Source organism: Poromitra crassiceps (assembly GCF_964638095.1).
Source record: "Poromitra crassiceps genome assembly, chromosome: 2".
Classification (NCBI taxonomy): domain Eukaryota; kingdom Metazoa; phylum Chordata; class Actinopteri; order Beryciformes; family Melamphaidae; genus Poromitra; species Poromitra crassiceps.
The window spans coordinates 12,086,606-12,103,906 of NC_139624.1; the positions used below are offsets into that span (position 1 = coordinate 12,086,606).

The following is a 17,301-nucleotide window of genomic DNA, read 5'->3' on the forward strand; positions in this document are numbered from 1 at the left end:
CCTATCTCTTTCTCTATCTCTCCATCTGCCTATCTCTTTCTCTGTAGCACTGGATTGCTTCAGCTGCCTGCTTCACTCTATCCAATTGTCTCTCTTTCTTAGAGCACCTTCTCCTCTTTCTGTCAGTAGAGAATGAACAATAAAGATTTGTAATGAAGCAATCCACATGCTGTTGCCCACCTTTTTAGCCTTTCTATACTGTAATGCATCATCATCATCATCATCATCATCATCATCATCATCATCATCACAGGAACACAAGAATATTATTTCTCCATTATGAGGCAGCGTGGCTCTGGACCTTGCTTGCACTCTGCAGGGATGGACTTTTTGTTTCAAAGGTGTGTGTGTGTGTGTGGGCGTGTGTGTGTGTGGGCGTGTGTGTGTGTGCGTGTGCGTGTGTGTGTGTGTGCGTGGGCGTATGTATATGTGTGTGTGTGTGAGGATGGGGGGGGGGTGCAGAATTCGGTACAGGCCCAAATCCGCAAAAGGGGTTTAGTTTTTTAGATACCAACTAAATTTAAATAAAAATAAAAAAATAAAAAAAAGAATTTTTTTCTTTTTTCTTTTCTTTTTTCAGAATTTTGATTGTTAGACAAATTCTGTGCATTTTTCACCACTAGACCACTAATTGATTAAAACAAAAATGTCAGAAATCCTTCCAAAATACCAAATTAAGACACCAAGACCGTGAGGAACACCATAGAAAAATTCAAGCTGTGATTTGGTATCAAAAACTCATGACACTTTTTTACAGATTCCTGTAAAAATGGCATTTTTCAGAGATTGGGTGGAGAACACTTCTGTTCTGGAAATTGCTCAGAAACCTTCTTATTGTCAATATACCTAGAACAGCCATGCAGTACATCCCCTTCCCTGCATGACTGCTGGAGGTCTCTAGTTTGTGGTTGTACTGTCACGGTTCATGAGGCTGTGCCTGGGACTATCCTAGAGGTCACAATAGGTCATTTTGTAACAGTGAGGTCAAGTTCTCACTACAATGAAATGGCTACTGGGGACTAAGGCCATGTTCAGACTAGGAGGCCAAATCTGATTTGTGAACTTTAGTGACCTATTAATGACTTTATCCAGATTGGTTTTATGAGTCTGGATGCTCCAAGTCTGAGTTGTGTCACTTGTCCCAAACCACATATGGAGGTAGTCTCCAATCTGCTTTCGACTGATGTAACTTCAGTGCGGACGCGCAGATCCACCAAATCTGATTTGAACGTCACTCGCATCTCGTCATCAAATGCTTCTGCGCAGGAAAACCACGTCACCAACGTACGTATTTACTGACGCCCACGTCGTTACCATAGCAACCCATGCAGATAGGCTGTTTAGGTCTGGACACACAGATCCGACTTGAGAATCAGATTTGTGGCAGTGCGGACACACTCCCAAATCAGATTTGGGAAATCCAATCAAGATAATGATGATTAATGACTTTATCAGCAAATCAGATTTGCCTGTAATGTGAACATGGACTAAGATCAGCACACATGAAGACCTCTGGGGGGTCACTGGGCTCAAGAGTCTCGGCTTTCCCATCACGCCCAATTTATGCAATTCCAAGACTGTTTAGGGACCCCACTATGCAGAAATATGACGATAGAAGGCGAATATAACACATTTATACTTCATGCAAAAAACGGCATGGTTTTTTGCCAAAAAGCTGCGTGGGACCAGCATGAAGTGGGCGTGTCTGTAAAGGGGAGACTCCTGGGTACCCATAGAACCTAGTGTCCTCTAGAGAGAGAGTGGCATCAGTGGAGGACCAAAATGCGAGACTCATTAGCGAATGAACAGCCAGGAATGGAATGCTAAAATAAAGCTGATAATGTACAATTTGATTCAAGGGGGGAAAAACCCTTTCAGAGTACAACACAAACTGTCCATTTTGCTGCAACTCGACAGTGCTGCTTAATCCAGGACCTTACTTCCTGGAACTCTTGAGAGTAAAAAACTGGTCCATTGGAGTGAATGGAGATGTCGGGACTCTTCTATCTCTGATAGAACACATTCTCATGTATAATCTTGAGGTGAGAGGTCAAGGCCGGGACCCCTTTGAAAATGGCCATGCCCGTTTTTGCCTCACCAAAATGTTAGCTATTAGCCCCCTTCCCGACAAGCTAGCGTGGCATGATTGATACCACCGGATGCATTAGCTCTTCTAGCTTCAAATGCTACCAGGATCTTCACTCTAGCTCTAAAATGCCCGTGACAGCCTCAGAAAGACTAGAATGTTTTAGGGGATGTGTATAAAATGGAGCAAATAACATACTCACTGAGACTTCAAAACCATACATTCACTAAAAGGTGGAGTCCTGTGATGACGCTATTAACACGTTGAGTGCCATAGCCGAGATATCTCGTCTTACATAATCCAACGCTTGAGTGCCAGAGCCGAGATATCTCGTCTTACATAAACATTTTTTTTTTTTGACGGTGGGACATCAATCAACAACTTTTACGTCTTCTATATCACTATTGGAGCAAGAGAATGTGTATAATCTATTTTACCGACCACTAAGTGGCGACAGTTCTCTCCAGACAGAGACAGAGACAAAGCCACAGCCACGGGACCCGTGGACCAAAAGCAGCCGCCTCCCGCGGAAATGGCTTGGCGATTTTACAGTCAGAAACGAACGAGCCTCATTCTCATACTGTAGGCGGGGACGCTTCGCGCTGCTGCGGTGGGGGGTTCCAGAAATGGACTGGGTGAGCAGCATAAAGCCTAGAGTCGCACGGGGGTTCATCGGGGCTCTCAAACCCAAGAGACAGTGAGACCTATCCACACTCGCTGCCAGGGAGAGTCGCTGCTCAAACTCCCAGCAGCAGAGCACTGCGCAGCACAGACGGAGGGAGGAGTTTGGAGACACACACACACTCTCTCTCTCTCTCCCCCAGTGGGGCTGCTGACAGTAAACCGCAGCAGAGAAGGTTGCAATTAATCCTTCAAATCGTTCTCTCTCTCGCCGCAGACAGCAGACACACATGCACAGAGAGAAAGAGAGAGAGATGGAGGGAGGGAGAGAGAGAGAGAGAGAGAGAGAGAGAGAGGAGAGAGAGAGAGAGAGAGAGAGGAGAGAGAGAGAGAGAGAGAGAGAGAGAGAGAGAGCGCACAGAGTGGGAGACAAGGGCACCCATAATCACAGGCACGTGAGGTGGTTCTAAAAATCCATTTATCTCCAAACTCTCTGAAAATCTCTGAAACCATGCTGTACTCAACGGCTAATATCTACATAACTACTAACTCTGCAAACTAACTCTTTTAGACAGAGAAAGCACACATTCTATTAGTTAGTTATTTTTAGATGATTGGTGTTCACGAATTCTTAACAGAAAATAATCCTCGGCTCTTGTAAAATGAGCCAGAATCCTCAAAAAAAAACCTGGCACAACTTACCTACAGGATTGAAAAAATGGCTGGCACTCAATGTGTTAAGGTAATAAGATAATCTCCTACCTCACCTCGGCCAGGGTTTTGTCTGTTTTGTTTTGTGTTGTATTTTTATTGTTATTTTTGTATTTTTTGTATTGTTGTTGTCTGTTTTGGTCTTTTTTTTTTTTTTTTCATTGTATGTACTATGAATGAGAATAGGTGATTGTGCGTGCATATGTGTGTGCACTATGAATGTAAATGGGTGATTGTATGTGTAGGTATGTGTACAAGTATGAATGTCTGGATATAGAACAATGTAGATTGTCACCTAGGGGTGGTTGAATTCTTGTACTACCTGAGTGCTTGAATGTGCATAGGTGAGATGAACGTAATACATCACCCTCAAATTGTTATGAAGCTAAAGTGGATGATCAATGCTCTCATCACTGTTCAATTGATTTGTTGTCCATGTTACTGTGTTTGAATTGCTGTAATAAAAAAAAAGTAAAAAAAGAAAAGAAAGAAAGACTAGAATGTTGAAAAGTAATGTTGGCCGAGGAGTAGAAGAATAGTGCCCCCCCCCCCCCCCCCCCCCCCTCAGCACCACCTCCACCACCACCTGTCTTTGACTCCACCCCCTGCGTTCACATGGGAAGCGCAGGAGGGGGGGGGGGGGGTGCTGGATTTACTTGCCTGATTGCTTGACTTGAAAAATCAGCAGTGAAATCAGCATGACAGTCACATTTGATGATACCTCTTTGCCACCACAGAAATCTCTTTCCTTTTGTTATCAACGGTAACAGAATGATAATGGAGTCTGGATTACTTGGCTTTTTATTCAATCATGCATTGAATCCCACATCTGAATGAGTCTTTTCACGCCCGCCTCGGGAAGCGAGCGTGACCAATGTCTTCTTTGGGGAATCAAGCTTTTAATAACTTTTTTTAGCGCAAATGTCGTTGTCACATCCTGAGGGAATTTCCCCCCCACTGTACCTGGGCGGTGTGGTGGGGTGGGGTGGTTTACAGGCGCCTGGATGAACTTCTGCTTGAAGCTGATTGGCTTTCATTTGATTGTGTCGTGTGATGAATTTCTTGCTCAGGTGGAAACTTTGCTTCAGTTTGGGCCACCTACACCTGGATCCAACTTGGTCTGTTTTATCCTGCCACGGATTTGAATGAATGAATGAAGTATTTATTTGTCCGTTAGGAAAATTGGTTTGTACATCATGGTCATTGGCAAAAAGGACATCAAAAACAACAGACAAGACAACAACAACAATTATTGGCAACATCAGAGTCCGACCGTTTATTAGTCCAATGGATGTGGGGATGAATGTTGTGTTTGTCCTTGTTGTTCTATGGAGTGGGGTTCTGAACCTGCGTCCTGAGGGGAGTGCTTTATACTGGCTGTTGAGTGGGTGAGTGATGTCTGTTATAATCCGGTTTGCTTTCTGTATTGCTTGTTTTTGATTCTGCAGATCTTGCTTGATATGTTGATGATTTTTGTTATCCTGTTTTTAAAAATCCAAAAGTGAGTACAGTTTCCATTAGGGGTGGGAATCACCAGATGCCCACGATACGATACTAAAACGATACTTGAGTCACGATACGATAGTATTGCGATATTGCGATATCGCCGATATTGCGATATATTGAATATTGCGATATATTGAGTATTGCGATATTTCGATATATTGTCTAACTCCTTTTCCTACCTTTTCCTTGACCTCACCGGAAGTAAAACATGCAGTGTTTTTTTGTTTTGTTTTGTTTTTGCCCCACACGTAGGCTACATTATTAAGCTTCTCTGGACTCAATACGCCACTGCAGGCGCGCACTGCAACAACGCTTCGGGCAGATGTTTTTTAATATCGATACTTGGCGTCCAAATATTGATACAATCGATACAATATCGCGATACTATGGTGTATCGATTTTTTCCCCCACCCCTAGTTTCCATGAAGGTTTGGTAGAAAAGGTGCAGTGTGGAGCTGTTGGGGTTGTATTTCCGTAGTTTGCGTAGAAGGTGTAGTCTCTGTTGTCCTTTGCTGTATATCGCCTGTGTGTGTGTTTGATGTCCAGGTGAGTTTGGAGTCTTATTATGGTGCCAAGGTAACGGTAGCTGTCAACCTGCATTCATTCATGCCAGGTGACATCTCATTCTTAGTGGCCGTTCACACACCATGATACGCTGGCCGAAGCAACGCTCAACCTAAAGTTCAACCTACGCTGAACCCACCACTTTCATTTAGGCGTCCTTGTTAACAGGCGAGGCCTGTTCACACCACCCTGAAGCCACGCTGAAGCCACGCTGAAGCCACGCTCACGCCTTTTGCTCAAGTGATCGTTCAGGATTTTCCAAGTGTGATGCGTGAAGCTTGAAGCTGCCATGCATGAAGTGAATGGAGGTTGGAGCAGCTCTGAGCCCGGTGCTGAGGAAAGGAGAGTGTCTGGTGTGTGAGCGGTTAAGTGTCAGCTCTGCCTATGGTGTGAGCAAAGGCTTAGCTTTGGGTTATTCTTGATCCAGTACTCTTGCCAATCTAGGAATGTAGTGTCAAGGGAGGTACGGTGGTGCAGTGGTTAGCACTATCGCCTCACAGCTCGAAGGTCGTGGGTTCGATTCCCGCCTGGGACGAGGTAAGCGCTGAAGGAATGCGTGCCCGTCCGCATGTCCTCGAGTGCCCACCGCCCGGGTGGGGGTCGGCAAAAGGACCTTTCTGTGTGGAGTTTGCATGTTCTCCCCGTGCCTCCCGGGGGTTTCCTTCATACAGGAACCCCCTTCACAAAAACATGCAATATCCTGGTTGCTAGTGTGGTTCCTCCTCTGGCCGTTAAGGGCGCCTGTTCAGGGGGAGGGGAACTGGTTGGAATAGCGTGAACCTCCCACGTGCTATGTCCTACCGGTGAAGCTTCCCCTGTCAGGTGAAAAGAAGTGGCTGACCGACTGCCCATGTCTCGGAGGAAACATGGTATCAGTCTCGGCTCTCCCTGATCGACAGAGGACGAAGTAGCAACCAGGATAAATCAATTAAAAAAATTAGCACTAATGGGGGATAAAATGGGATAAAAAATCGGGAAAAAAAAAATTAAAAAAAAAAAAGGAATGTAGTGTCACCGACGCCAAACCCAACCACTTTTTTGACAATTATTCTATCAAAATTCTGTTTCAACTGCTGCTACAAATGGTCACGTGCTGTTTCCACCTGGTTTAATGGCTGAAAGCACAAGTCAAACTTCTTATCTTTCTGGAGACATCTTGTTTGAATCATTCACTATAGCCGTTTCCTTACCAGAGTCTGGGAAGTGACGTTATTGCTGGTGAAAAAGCTGCGAGCTAAAATACCCAAAGCTGACCAGTCCTCTCTGAAGGTCTATGCTGCTAGCGTAGTTTTGCAGTAGCCTGGGCTAGTTTTACAGGGCTTTTCTTCTTCATGGTATATTCTTCTTCTGTGGTACCGTCGCCCAAGCGGCTCACTGCTACTTTCTCTTATCAAAGGCACTTTCATAAGGTATTTGGACCTTTCATCATGCACATTTTTATATGAAACTTTACACATAGACTGTCTGATATCTGCAAATAAAAGCGACTTGCGACAGCGGACAATTAACCTCTTGAATAGCGCGCAAAGGAGGAGGAAGTACGTCACTCAGTCCCCAAAGCTGTCCGGGTTTGGCGATATGTGTACGTGCATGGCGTTGGTTCCGTTAAGCTTATACAGTACTGATGTACTCATATTGTTGAATGTAAGCTTATACAGTACTGTTGTACTCATATTGTTGAATGTAAGCTTATACAGTACTGTTGTACTCATATTGTTGAATGTAAGCTTATACAGTACTGATCTACTCATATTGTTGAATGTAAGCTTATACAGTACTGTTGTACTCATATTGTTGAATGTAAGCTTATACAGTACTGATGTACTCATATTGTTGAATGTAAGCTTATACAGTACTGTTGTACTCATATTGTTGAATGTAAGCTTATACAGTACTGATGTACTCATATTGTTGAATGTAAGCTTATACAGTACTGATGTACTCATATTGTTGAATGTAAACTTATACAGTACTAGAGCCCGACCGATACTGGATTTTTGAGGCCGATGCCGATATTAGGGAGTAAAACAATTCCGATATCGATATATCGGCCGATATATATATATATTTTTTTCCCCCGATTTTTTATCCAATTTTTATCCCCCATTAGTGCTAATTTTTTATTTATTTATCCTGGTTGCCGCTCCACCCTCTGCCGATCTGGGGAGAGACGAAAACTGGCTCCATGCTTCCTCCGAGACATGGGCAGTTAGCCAGCCGCTTCTTTTCACCTGACAGGGGAAGCTTCACTGGTAGGACATAGCACGTGGGAGGATCACGCTATTCCAACCAGTTCCCCTCCCTCCGAACAGGCGCCCCAACTGACCAGAGGAGGCACCACATCAGCGACCAGGATATTGCATGTTTTGGTGAAGGGGTTCCTATATGAAGGAAACGCCCAGGAGGCACGGGGAGAACATGCAAACTCCACACAGAAAGGCCCTTTTGACGACCCCACCCGGGCGGTGGGCACTCGAGGACATGCGGACGGGCACGCATTCCTTCAGCGTTCACAGCGTCCCAGGTGGGAATCGAACCCAGGACCTTCGAGCTGTGAGGCGACAGCGCTTACCACTGCACCACCGTACCCCCCATCGGCCGATATTCTTACATTATATATACACATTATATTACACGATTTCTTTGCAATGATCCCTCAAATATCAAACACTTGACAAAGATATGAGTTGACATGAATTTAAATATGTAATGTAGGCAGGATATTTTACTGCTTATTAATTAACTTTATTGTCCAAAATGACATCAATGCAATGAAACAGTAAACTTATCTGGGAATTTAATAATTATAAATAACTAGAAACACAAAAACACAAGAAATAGAACAAATAGTTAAGAAAAAATATCAAATATACACAACATGCTGTCTATAACTTTTGTACTGTTGTACTCATATTGTTGTGGACAAGAGCCTCGACCAAATGTCTCAAATACAAATGTCTCTTTCTCTGTTTCTCTCTGTCTTACAACACCGACTTGCTTCTTTCTTGCCCTGTTGGTGTCATCGTTGGTTTCGTACTCCTCCCCTTCTCTATAACTCCTCCCCTTCTCTATAACTCCTCCCCTTCTCTATAACCTCACGCTGCTGCTGTTCCTTGTAGTGAGAGCTGCCAATGTGCACACACACACACACACACACACACACACACACACACACGTGAACACACACACACACACACACACACACACACACACACACACACACCCGTGAACACACACACACACACACACCCGTGAACACACACACACACACACACACACCCGTGCACACACACACAGGCTTACAGTTGTTTACACGTACACCATCACACATACAGTCGCACAGTGTGAGCCATGATTGTCTTCTGCAGACAATAAGAGTGAAGTGTGACCTCTTGTGTGTCTCTCTCTCTCTGTAACACTTCATCCCTCTCTCTCTCTCTCTCTCTCTCTCTCTCTCTCTCTGTAGCACTTCATCCCTCTCTCTCTCTCTCTCTCTCTCTCTCTGTAGCACTTCATCCCTCTCTCTCTCTCTCTCTCTCTCTCTCTGTAGCACTTCATCCCTCTCTCTCTCTGTCTCTCTCTCTCTCTCTGTAACACTCATTTGTCCTTTTCTTGTCACAACAGCTCACAAACCTTGCCGCTGTGTTTTGCACGTTGTTGTATTTCGCCCAGCAGATATGGGAGTTTTTTGTTATCAGTCATGTTCTCAAAGTCCTTATGAGTGTTTGTGATCTGTGGGAAATACAAGTATCTGATGTCCTGGTACAGGTTACAGGATGTTAGAAAGTGCAACTCAGTTTCCACTGCAATGTTGGGTGCAGTGGGTGGCTGTGCACAGTCTGTCTTCCCTTGGGAGCCAGGTCTGCCTGTGGCGGCCTCTCTCGATGGCCAGGTTGTGCTCACTGAGTCTGTACCTAGTCAGGGTTTTCCTAAGTTTGGGGTCGGTCACAGTGCTGAGGTATTCTGCCACTGTGTAGTCTCTGTCTAGGGCCAGGTAGCATTCCAGTTTGCTCTGCTTTTTGGTTGATTCCTTCCAGTGTGTCAGATAGTTCTCTTTTTGTTTTCTTATGATTTGGTTTAATCTGTAGGGGTGTCGTCTGTCTGGTGGCTCTGCTTGTGCTTGTGGGCGGAGCCCCAGGATCAGCTGACTGAGGGGGCATCTCCCTAGGCTCTCTGTGGGCGAGGGCTTTGTTTTGGAGCGTATCAGGGTCACTCACTTTCTTTAAGGTTTTCATACAATTTAGATGCTCTCTTCTGAATTTTGATAATTAGTGGGTATCTTCCTAATTCTGCTCTGCATGCGTTTGGTGTTTTTCATTGGACGTGGAGAATGGATTAGCAGAATTCTGCATGAAGAGTCTCAATTTGGTGTTTGTCCCAGTTTGTGAAGTCTTGTTTGGCAAGTGGACCCCAGACTTCACAACCATAAAGGGAAATGGGTTCTATGACAGAGTCCAGTATTTTGAGCCAGGTTTTAATCGGTATGTCCAACTTGATGTTTCTTTTGATAGTATAAAAAGCCCTTCTTGCCTTGTCTCTCAGGTCGTTCACAGCTTTGTTGAAGTTACCTGTGGTGCTGATGTTTACACCGAGGTAGGTGTAATGTTTTGTGTGTTCTAGGACCATTTTTACCTAGTAAGAATTTATATTTGTGATGCTGGGGTCTGGGCCCTTTTTGGAATATCATGATTTTTGTCTTGGATAGGTGAACTGTCAAGGCCCAGGTCTGCGAGAATTTGTGCAGAAGGTCAATTTGTTGTTGTAGTCCTTCTTTGGTTGGAGACAGCAGCACCTACAAACATCTACAAACAGTAGACATTTAACGTCTGTGTCTGCTAGGGTGATGCCGGGTGCTGTGGACTGTTCTAATGTCTTTGCCAATTCGTTGATATAAACGTTGAAGAGGGTTGGACTCAGGCTGCATCCTTGTCTAACCCCTCGACTTTGGGGAAAGAAGTCTGTGTGTTTTTTTCCAATCTTGACAGCAGAGTTGTTGTTGGTGTACATTGAGTTTATGATATCGTAGGTTTTTCCTCCAATACCACTTTCCAACAGTTTGTACAGCAGACCCTCGTGCCAAATTGAATCAAATGCTTTTTTGAAATCAACAAAACAGGAGAATAGTTTGCTTTTGTTTTTGTTGATTTGGATGTCAATTAGAGTGCTGAGGGTGAAGATATGATCTGTTGTACGATAATTTGGTAAGAATCCAATTTGGGATTTGCACAGGACTTTATTGTATATAATGTATATATCTATTTATATTAACCCTGAATCAATTCAGTGTTAATGATCTTGGACTTATTTTAAGTAACACGCACAATCAGTTTTAAACCAAATAATGTATCCTCATAGAATGAAATTGGTTTTATCTTCACTTTTAACGAGGGATAAATACACCAATATGTCAGTTTTCTTGCTAACAGTGCATTGACTGGAGAATAACTCAGTAACTTCTAGCCGAAGTTTACAATATATCTGCAAGTCTCACTTACAGTGAGTTTACACTCCTGATTAGTAGGTCGCTAAACTGGTAAACTATAAGACTGTAGGAGGAAAAACGTGTGTTACGTTTTCTAAAAGTTTCTTTTATATCTGGCTACTAGCAATTCACCATCATCTCACGTTGTTCCTTTTTTCTCTTTCTCTCCCTCCCGATCACTTCCTCCTTCTGTTCCACTGAACCATCAACCTCGCTCCTGATTGGCCATTCTTCTTCATAGGTAAGTAAACAAACCTTTATCATATGTCATCCATATTTTGATAATTGGCTTGATTTTGCTTTTGGCCTTTAGGTTTGACAAGGAGGCAGAAAGGTCAAATATGTTATTAAGGCTTTCTACTGCCATGTTTACCCCTTCACTGTTGGGTTGGGATGCTTTTATAATGAACTGGTCTAAAAGTGATTGGACTTGTTGTTGCCTAATAGTTTTTTGGTATGTTTCTACGCCGTCTTCCTTCCATTTGTAGTGTTTCTTAATGGTTTGCAGTTTGGTTTGCTGTGGTAGTACATGGTTGGGTGTTGATCTGTTCAGATAAATTGTGGTTTTGCTGTGGGCTGAAAGGGGTGTGAGAGGCCTGACCGTGAACGCTCTGAGACAGTGGTTCTCAACCTTTTTGTCTTATGTACCCCTTGAAATGTTTTGCCATGCGAAAGTACCCCCTGCTCATGTGTGTCGATGATTATCTGAAATTTCTTCTATTAAAATCATATTACACTTTTAGTAGGCCTATTTAAAACATCTGATTATTAAATAAATCAAAATAATTTGAATGACCCCTTTTAATACAATTCTGACATTTTTCAAATGAAAACGTTGTCATTTCTACCAAGATGGGCCTTTGAAATTATTTGGAATATTGTTATTTTTATCATTTTGGAAATACATTGTAATCCCCAATCTTTCCAAGTACCCCCTGCAAGCTGCTCAAGTACCCCTAGGGGTACATGTCCCCCAGGTTGGGAAACACTGCAGACACCAGGCTAAGGTCAGTGATGAAATAGTCCACTGTGCTGTTACCCAGAGATGAGCTCTAGGTGTACATACCATAGGAGTCCCCTCGAAGCCTACCGTTGACTATGTACAGGCCCAGTGAATGGCAGATCTGTAGGAGTTGGGACCCATGTTTGTTTGTGGCTTTGTCATAGTTGTGTCTGGGGGGGCATCTTCTGGAGGGAATGTCTCTAGCTCCAGGTATGTGTTTATGTCCCTGGGTGTTGAGAGTGTCTGGTTCTTGCCCTGTCCTGGCATTGAGATCTCCACAAACTACGATGTGACCACGACTCTGAAAAGGATTTCCTCTTCTAGTGTGGAGAACATGGCGTCATTAAAATAGGGTGATTCAGCAGCGTAACTAACTACCATATATGCAGGGAACGCGACTGCATCGGGGCCCGGCGTGCTTGGGGCCTGGCTCGTGTGTGGCCGAGCGTCGGCCGTGCCCCTGCTGTATATTGCAGCGTGTGCACCGGGCCCCGGTGTTCTGTCACCAAAATGTGTTTTTAATCTGTGCGTCTGCCTGGTCACCAATATGTTTTCATCTCTGGTGCGCTGTCACCTTTTCATCTCTCTGGTCAAGACAGGTGCGCTGTCACCCAAAATGTATTGCCTGTGAAGGTGCGCCGTCACCCAATTTGACAGTTGTCATCTCTGTTATGGTGCGCCCACACCAGATTCTGTCAGTAGCCTATCAGGGCCCGGTTTGACCATCTTGCATCGGGGCCCGGGGCTGACTCGTTACGCTGCTGGGGTGATTCAGTTGGTGGGATGTAGGTAGCACACAGTAGGATATTTTTCTCGGTTGAGGTGAGCTCTTTATCTATTTCTAACCATATGTAGAAAGCTCCTGTTTTGATTTGTTTAATGAAGTGGGTTACTTCTGATTTGTACCATATGAGCAAACCTCCTGAGTCTCTTCCCTGTTTGATCCCTGTCAGTTTGGTGGATGGCACAACAAGCTCTCTGTAGTTTACAGGGCAGCCAGTTGGGCCATCTCCTCTGTGCCATGTCTCCTGTAGGATAATGATATCTGTGTTTGCTATTTCTTTGATGAAGTCTGGGTTTCTGCTCTTGAGAGCAAAAGTGCTCCACCTCAGACCTTGGAGATTCCAGGATGAGACAGTGAAAGATTTGTCTTCCATTGTTAAAGGTGTTCTAGTGGTTTGAGGCCCGGGCCATGACTGCTGACTGGCCATCTGGTGTGCTCTCTCTCTCTCTCTCTCTCTCTCCCTCTCCCTCTCCCTCTCTCTCTCTCTCTCTCTCTCTCTCTCTCTCTCTCTCTCTCTACCCCTCTGGTGCTCTTGTCTCGTTTGTCTCTGCCACTCCTCCCCGACACTTGACTTCTTTGTGCTGTTTTCTTCGCTTGTCATCTCTCTCTTTTCTTGTCGTTTGTTTCTCTCTCTTCCTTTCTTCTTTGTTCCTTGTTTCTCCTCCTCCTCTTGTCGCTTGGTTGGTCTCTCTCTTGCTCTGAGTGTTTTAAATCACAATTCATAATCATTTTTTCGATATAAATTATATCACGATATCGCTGCACATGTGCAAAATCTCATTAAATCCAGTTGAACTGAATGATAATGTTAGATGTGATGTCAGATAAAATCAAAATATTCAAATAATATTCCTTAAAACATTTTTCATACCGTACTTCAATTTTGTCAAGTAAAGTGAGTAAAGTGTTGTCATCAATTTAGACAGTAGAGTTGTGTGTCACAATATCCCAAAATCACTATCATCACAACACGATATGAATCCAGTGAAATACTGTAATATAAATCACTATCATCACAACACGATATGAATCCAGTGAAATACTGTAATATAAATCACTACCATCACAACGCAATATGAATCCACTGAAGTAATACTGTAATATTGAATGACCACCCAGAGTGTTTATCTCATTCTCTTTTTGACTGACATCCTCCTCCTCCCATTCTCTTTGACCTGTTAGCTGGATGGCCACTCACCATCCCTCCACTCCTCCCTCCTTTTATACTTTACTTCTATATTTTCGCCCTATTGCAACCCACTCTTGGCTTGAGTGTTTACCTCTCCTGCGAAATTAAATTAATCACAATTAATGCTAATTGCTCTTGCTTTACTGGGAAGCGTGGAGAATGACTTCATGTTACGAGGGCATATTTATCTTATGTAACAAAATGCCAGAACACTCCAGAAATATGTCTCAGTGGATAAACACTAATTACATCCCGCAATTAAAAGCCAGTGCAAACTTTGGATGATGGTCATGCTCAATTTAGCTCAGTTCACCAGTTTCCAGTTTCCAGTGCCTGTGTCTTCATAAGTACCCGAGCAGTCGAGCGCCAACATCGATTGGGTCATAGAGAATATTCATAAATACTTCTTAGTGTTTGATTACACCTGCAGCTAATTACAGAAGATTATACTAAATTGACATTCAGACGTGTGATGGTTTGGACTTTCTGGTCGAGTGCGGCAAACACACATTCAGACAGGCGGTGTCTTGTCATAGACGCGTGGCCAATGGGTCAGCATGGGTGAAATCCTCCTGTTCTCCCCAGTCAGCATAGTTAGCAATTAAATGCTAGCCCAGCACCAGGCAATCAGGATCGGGGATTCAACCCCCGCAGTAAACGCACATCTGAACAGACCTCTATGTACCTGTTCTTGAATCCCCAATCCTGTAGTGTAGAGCCGCAGTAGCCTGGGTAAACCCAGCCCCCAGTGACCTGCTTTCAGGCTTACCCTGCTTACGAGTCACAAGGTAGTGACTGAGAGCAGGTCTGAGAGCAGGTCACGTGGCGGCTGGGTTTACATAAGGCCGTTAGTATAGTTGTCAGCTGCAGGACGGTATGTCAACAATATGGCGCTGTCCGGGGTTAGCGAATAAGGTCTATACCCAACTTGCACCATAAGCAGGTAAAAACAACCAGAGAAAATGCTTCCAAATACTATTTGCCAGTATCCGTTTTGCTTTATATCTGGGAATTGTTTTATCTGCTGTATTTGCACATTTTTGCTCATCAAACAAGTGTGGAGATGAATGTGCACGACCCCACAGGGCGCGTTATATTCCAGACGTTCTATTCCAGACGTTTCGGGCTAATAACAAAGTCGCACCTGGTAAAACATGAAATGCGGAGGAGAAAACTCACACAAAATCCAGTCCACACAGAAGAAACAGCTAGAGATTTGAACCGATGGCCTCTCTGCTGTGAGGCAACAATGCAAACCACTGATCCACTGCGCCTCCCTGAAGTGAAGCGCACTTCCAATTACAGTACCTCACATTTTCAGACATGCTCCTGATGGAGAGCAATGTAAGGCTGAGCACAGCAGGAGAACATTACCAGCAACCACAGCGCCCTGACAATATTTCTCTGATCCTATGAAAGATTGCTCCCAAGTGTTTGGAAATTAATGAGCATGGTGCAGGTTGGAGAGCACGTTATGTGAAAGGGGTATATAGCAATGTTCCCCCCACACACACACACACATAGTTGCACCTAGAGATGTAACGATATGAAAATTTCACATCACGATTATTGTGACCAAAATGATCACGGTTATCATATTATCACGCTTATTAGTAAGAAATTGCTGAAAATGTTCAAAAAGTACTGAGAGACTCACTGAAATCGTTTTATGTTTTATATTGAAAACTCAGACCCAAAAAGGATTGATACACTCACTGAAATCATTTCTCCAAGGCTGCACGTTTGTATCTGGGAGATGGTTGCCAACTTTGGTTGATGATGGACAGTATTTACCATGTTTTTCCAAAGCACTGTAATCACGGTACCGTGGGTTTTAACGATAACGAAAAAATGAAACGGTACGGTTATCGTAAGGAATTTTATGACGGTTATCATTAAAAACCGGTTATCGTTACATCCCTAGTTGCACCTAGACTTGTTTTTGTGTAAACTGCAGGGGGCACTGTTCCTGAAATGGAACTCCCTCTTGTGATGTCAGCACCAGCAGAACGTTCTCCTCTTGTGACATCACAAGACCATAGAATGCCATCTTATTCTCCATATTTCTGCCCTGGAAAGAAAAGTTCTGTTTTGGCCCCAAAATGTAAATTCAGAAAACAATAACCCGCACCATGCTCTTTAACCCATTGATACCTGATGCAGCATTTGCGTGTATATCCCTCATTTGTGTGCGTATCCCTTTAAGACCGCGGTCTTAAAGGGATACACACACAAATGCTGCATCAGGTATCAATGGGTTAAGTTGGAAGAAGAGCCAAAGAGAGATGTGGCTGGAGAATGGAGATGTTATCCACCTTATTTTGAATACCCCACTGTAAAAAATAATTGTGGGAACAAGGTCCGGTTTAACGTGACTTATTGTTGCAGCTTGCCATTTCCTTTGTTATACTCGGCTCCAGATCCGAATTATAAACCGGCGTTATAAAAGTGATAAATATAGTCACGTTATAAACAACTAACCAACGCTGGGGGTCCGTATGGAAACAGTGTTACTCGAAATGGTTAAAAGTGAAATCAATTTGGTCATTCAGTGGCGTTTTACTGCCATGTAAAGTAACTATTACGCTAGCCGCTAGCATTAGCCACAGTAGCCGACGACCCACAATGCATTACGTTATCCCAGCACCCGAACGACACGGCTGTAGAGCAGAATGGCTCTGCTGTAAAATCCTCATAGACGTTTTTTTTGTCAAGTTAAAACTGTGTAAAAATGACACCGGAAGCAGAAGAAGCACCCATCAGGCATCATGGCAGCTACAAATAAGGTGGATATGGATCTTTGCTTTCTGAAGCATCATCAATCAGCGTAGCTCTGTTTTAAGCACAGCAAGCTCCGTCCTCCCTCCAGCATTCTGAACGTCTTAATTCAACTATCAACAAAATGTATTGGCTGCCACTGTATTTAACAGTGAATGGGGGGGGGGGGGGGGGGGGGGGGGGGGGGGGGGTTAGTATAATGTATATTAAAGAAAAGCAGAATTAATGTTTAATAAATCACCGTCAATCTGTGATTAATGATCCCCTCTGAGGCGTGGTCTTGTTGAAACACATTTGGCAGCCGGAGCTACAGTATATACTGTGTATGCTGCCTGGGCTCTCTCCACAGAGACTCTCTGAGCATTAGAGGCTTATACGTTTTCACACAGGCAGCAACTTTATTTTCCTGTCATATTTATGATGTGGGAATAAAGGTTGCCTCTCTGCAGCATTCTTAGTTTTGCTCCCTCTCCCCCCACCTGCCTTCCTCTCTGTCTCTCTTCTCTCTCTCTCTCTCTCCTCTCTCTCTCTCTCTCTCTCTCTCTCTCTCTCTCTCTCTCTCCCCCACCTGCCTTCC

The 17,301-nt window shown here is 43.9% G+C and overlaps 1 protein-coding gene across 1 annotated transcript in view; it reads left to right on the forward strand.

The window, feature by feature from the left end:
* The window catches only part of xylb (xylulokinase homolog (H. influenzae)), a 128,161-nt gene extending 113,493 nt beyond the window's left edge, over nt 1-14,668 (forward strand). The window contains exon 20 of the transcript XR_014553544.1: nt 14,658-14,668. The gene's annotated coding sequence lies outside the window, so the exon portion shown is untranslated. The remainder of the gene's footprint in view (nt 1-14,657) is intronic.
* Nucleotides 14,669-17,301: the final 2,633 nt, after the last annotated feature.